Raw genomic sequence first — 5,299 nt, 5'->3', positions numbered from 1 at the left:
GTCTACGCATCTCTCTGGGATGGGTTCTTGACCACCCACTTCTCAGCTCCCTGGTACTCCAAGATCCTGCCTTCCTCTCCCTCAACCAGTGAACACTAGTGCCCTCTGCCCCTGGTTAGGGCCCAGTGTATGCAGGGAAGGTCTGTATCCTTCACAGAAGCTTAGAGCTGGACATAACAGTGGCCATCTCTGCCCCAGGTTGGCAGCTCCATGGCACATCCAGCAGGCAACTTGGTGAGCGTGGGTTTCTTACCCACCAGATACCGAGCACATCTCAGTGTGGAGGTAATGACCCTGAGATTCACCTGCCTACTGTGAATTGGATCAGCCAGCTTATTGGAATGGGAGATGCGTGGCTTGACTTCCCTGATGCTTGGCACAACACATAGATCTGGGGACTGGTGGGAAGGAGGGCATAACATTTGTTAGGGTTGCTGGACCTGAGTCTCAGGGTGGGACTTTCAGAAGCTTATGAGGGTCTGTACTTGCCTTGTAAAGTGTCCTGTGCCTGGTGGAGTCCTCCATTAGACAACTCAGTGCATGGGGGAACTTGGGCTCATCTCATCTCTTGTTGCCAGTTGGATGCATCTTCTGGGAGAAGCCAAGAAATACAGTCATTTTGGTGATTCTCTAAATGGGCATTGCACAATATAAACATAAATGATAAGATTCATGCTAAGTATTTTATACTGTAATTTTTATTTACCCAGACATTAAATAGCAAATAAACACCATGACAAGCTGAAAGAGAGACTGGAGAAATAAGTAAAAAGCTTTATAAGTATTTCTGTGCCTTTAACTGTACTTTGGGCTTCTCTGATAGCTCAGTTGGTAAAGAATCCGCCTGCAATGCAGGAGACCCTGGTTAAATTTCTGCATTGGGAAGATCCCCTGGAGAATGAATAGGCTACCCACTCCAGTATTCTTGGGCTTCCCGTGTGGCTCAGCTGGTAAAGAATCTGCCAGCAATGCGGGAGACCTGGGTTCGATCCCTGGATTGGGAAGATTCCCTGGAGAAGGGAAAGGCTACCCACTCCAGTAGCATGGCCTGGAGAATTCCATGGACTATAGTCCATGGAGTTGCAAAGAGTCAGACACAACTGATCAACTTTCTCACTCAACTGTAATTTAAAATAAAAAAAGTTTTTAACTTATTTTTTGTCTGTGGTATATCTTCATTGCTGCATTTGAGGGCTGCTTTCTAGTTGCAGTACACGGGCTTCAGTAGTTGAAGCGTACAGGCTCAAGCACACAGGCTCAATAGTTGTAGCATGTGGGCTTAGTTGCCCCGTGGCATGTGAGATCTTCCCAGACCAGGGATCGAACCCATGTCTCCTTCATTGCAAGGTGGATTCTTAACTGGACCACCAGGGAAGCCCTATACTTTTGAACAAAGGATCCCACAGTTTCATTTTACGTTAGGCCCCATAAATTATGCAGCTGGTTCTGCCTGTGTATGGTGATTTAAAGTCTAATTTATGCCTGAGTATGATTTTTGTATTAAAATAGAAGTTTTTTGAAGAAAAGAACCCTCAAGATATTCTACCAAGGGCAAAACTTGGCTTGTGTGGTCAGGAATTTGTAAGTAACAGAAATCCCGTGAAGCTCAAAAACAGAATAGAAGGCAGGCTATCCATAAACAGGGTCACCTCACAGAAGCTTGGGAAAGGCATCTGTCATAGTCTCAGGGGACGGCAAAACTGAGTATCAGAAAGCTTTATGAAGTCCTCTAGATGGTTACTTCATTCTCCTTTTTAAAAGAATGACATTTTACCGTCCATTTTAGGTGGTAGAGTTTGCATTCCCCATATACTTTATATCCCAGACTCTACATGATGTGGGCTTCCCTGGTGGCTCAGTGGTAAAGAATCTGCCTGCAATGCAGGAGATGCAGGTTTGATCTCTGGTTCAGGAAGATCCCTGCAGAAGGGCATGGCAACCGCTCCAGTATTCTTGCCTGGAGCACCTCCATGGACAGAGAAGCCTGGAGGGATCCATGGGGTCGCAAAAAGTCAGACACGACTCAGCAACTAAGCATGCATGCACTACATGTTGTAGTTTCAGAAACAAATTTGCTTTTCTTAGAGTCACTTCCTCTTTTCTGAGAAGGAGTCCGTTTGGCCCAGCTCAGATCAGATGTCCATCTCCAGTCCAGTTGATGTCTGGGGTCAGTTCTATGAAAAAAGGGTGTCTTTGTTAGCTGGACAGACTCCTTAAAAGATGTCATCTTTGTGGGCCCTTTTGAATTGCAAACTCAGTCATTCATTGAAAATTTTCTGAATGCCAGGAATGAGCCAGGCACTGCGCTGGCTGCTCGGCTGCAAAGAATACCATCTGGCCCTGTTCTTTCATTAGTTACAGACACGTTCACAGATGATAACTTGGTGATGAAACAATGCAGAAGTGCCGTATACAGCATGCTGTGGAAATACAGTAGTAGGTGGAAGGAAAGGGTCACAGAAGGCTCTGGGGTGTTGGCAGTTGAACTGGGGAAAAGAACTTCAGGTAAAGGTGGGAGTGATGGGTGGGGAGAGCATTTGGAAAGTCCCTGACATGTGTAAAAGCAAATTGTGTTTGAGGACCTGTGTGTAGTTCAGTGTGATCGAGTGTGGGAGTGACAGGAAGTGACATGGATGAGGCTGAAAAGATGGACGGAGCCTGATTACATGGTGCTGTGTGCCCTGCTCAGGAATTAGATGAATTCGGGTAGGGGAGGCAGGGTGTAGGTGATGAGGGGTCATTGAAGGACTTTATTTATTTTAAATATTTGACCGAGCTGCGTGGCATGTGGGATCTTAGTTCCCTCACCAGGCATTGAACCCACACCCCCTGCACTGGAAGGGTCTTAACCACTGGTCCGCCAGGGAAATCCCAGAGAGCTGGACTTTCAAAAGATTCTTCTAGCGCCACAGTATGTGGAGGACACACTGGAGAAAGGGAGAGACTGCAGGCAGGGGCCCCATTGGAAACTGTTCATCAGCCCAGGTGAGAGATGGCAAATAATCTCCGCATCTTTTTGGTGAGGTAGCTTAAATTCTTTGATACACAGGCTGGAAGAGGTCAGAGTCAGTGACCTGTGTCCTACCCATTCTCACCCCGCTTCCTTCCATCCCAATAAATCCTTTCACTTGTCCAGGGCTTGAGACTTTCCATCACAGTTTCACACCATCTGACAAGTCCCACTGGACACCACCCCCCCCAAGTCCACCTCCTTCTCTCCCAGCCATCATTCCAGGCCCAGCAAAGAAAGCATTCCCTTCCCAGCTGCCTGAGCCCCCAGCCACCTCCCCTTCTGGGGACTCTAACCCCACTTCAAGCTCTATAACCCAGGAGTATCTGATCCCCCTGGCCAACCCCAGTTCTGACCTTCTGAGTTGGACTCAATCTATTATTGGGGCCCCAGCGATCATCCATGTCCCCCAGATTGACATGAATTCATCTCCTCTGCAAACTCGTTTTAATGAAAGGTTTTGGGGAAAGTCGAGAGCTTTACAAAATTTCTCCCTGTCCCACTTCAATGTCTCTCTGTTTTCCAAAATGTCTCTTCCAGAGCTGCCTGATTCTCTCTCTCTCCCCAGCCTCCTTCTCAACCTCTCAACCTGTGTGTTCCAGTCTACACCGTCATAATGTTCCCCTCCACAAAACAAAAACCGGTGGTGGACCAAGCCTGCCCTCCCAGCCCCTGGTTGCCAGGAACCACAGCCCCAGTTGATGAGATCTTTCCCCTCATTGCCTTTATTTCCGGTCAGCAGCTTTGTCTGCTTGGCCCACCATCTTTTTCAACACAGCTCTTTGTGGGCAGGACTGTGTCTTCATCCTTCTCTGTGGTCCTTGCTGCCCTGTTGTTTTATTGCTGACACTGGGGGTGCACATTGTAGGGTCTGAACAGACATTTATGCTTGTCACAGTCTTCTGCCCTGGCCTGGCGCTGGTCTCTGGATGGAGGCTTCCAGCATCTGTCTCTTCTTCAACTATGGATTGTGCCATTGAAAGGGGTGCTTAGTTGAGGTGTGGGCCGGGCAAGGCTCCCCACCCAGTAACACAGGGATGGTGTTTGATAAGAGAATCCCTCTCTCCTGCTCCTGGTGGGGAAGGCTGTAGATGCGTGGAGACTGAACTCAATCAGGACTCACTTCAGTCAGGGTTGGTTCCTTCTGGACAAATCTGGGTTTTATTGCGTCCCTTCCCTCCCTGGGAAACAAACAGGGGGAGGGGCTTGCTTTGGACCTGGGTGCGAAGGTAGGGGGCTGTGGATGAGCTAGGTCCTCCGCCATGAAGGGGCACCTTTCTGTAGCCCCCAAGCCTGCCCTCGACCTGCGGGGGTGGGTTGCTGGTCAACATCCTGTCTTTCCGGCAGCTGCACTGCTGTCCAGATCTTTGCTTTAGAAATGTTTGCACTGGGCACTTTGTTCGATACCTGCTACAAACTGATACACATTATTAGCGTTAACCATCTTACCCTCAAGAAGGCATGTTCCATGTATAAGTTCCTCAGTGCCTGTGAGCCAGAAGGAGCAAACTGTTACAACCGCAAGCAGGCACAGCCCTTCCTCACTGCTCTCCTCATTAACACTTCCTGCCGAGGTGCAAGGGAAGCTGTTTGCTGCTGACGCAGTCCCAGACTGTGTTCCAGCTGAGACTGTTCTGCAGGCTCACTCCCTGCTCTGGGAGAACTGGGGGGAGCTGAACACTGGGTGGCCAGGCACTGCCCCTCACTTCCTGCTGCCCCAGGAATGCAAGGATAACTTGGTGGATGGGGAGTGTGGATTTCATTCTGAGCCTGAGCTGCCTGGAGAGCCAGAAATGGAGAGGGAGCTTTGCACACTTGCTAGCATTTTGGAAAATTCTGCAAGGCTTCCTCTCTGTCTCTAGGGTTCCAGGAACCCCTGAAGGGATCAGCAGACCTGCACTGGGCCAACCCCAACCCCCACACCTCCCGGGAGCCAGTGCAGCTCCTCACTGGACTCCCCAGGGAGATGCTCAAGTCTTCAGCGCTTCCTCTCTTCTCCTCTGCATCCTTTCTGTACCCTCCCAGCCCATTACTCTGACATTATGCCTGTTCATTGGCAACACTGCGTGCTCAGTCACTTTATTCGTGCCCAACTCTTTGCGACCCCGTGGACTGTAGCCCCGTCAGGCTCCTCTCTCCATGGGATTCTCTAAGCAAGAATACTGGAGTGGGTTGCTATGCCTTCCTCCAGGGGATCTACCGGATCCAGGGACCATACCCTCGTCTCTTATGTCTCCTGCATTGGCAGGCGGGTTCTTTACAACCAATGCCACCTGAGAAGCCCGTTGA

This window comes from Odocoileus virginianus, chromosome 2, assembly GCF_023699985.2.
Source record: "Odocoileus virginianus isolate 20LAN1187 ecotype Illinois chromosome 2, Ovbor_1.2, whole genome shotgun sequence".
Classification (NCBI taxonomy): Eukaryota; Metazoa; Chordata; class Mammalia; order Artiodactyla; family Cervidae; genus Odocoileus; species Odocoileus virginianus.
The sequence above is the reverse complement of the archived record's forward strand: the minus strand, read 5'-3'. Positions refer to the sequence as shown.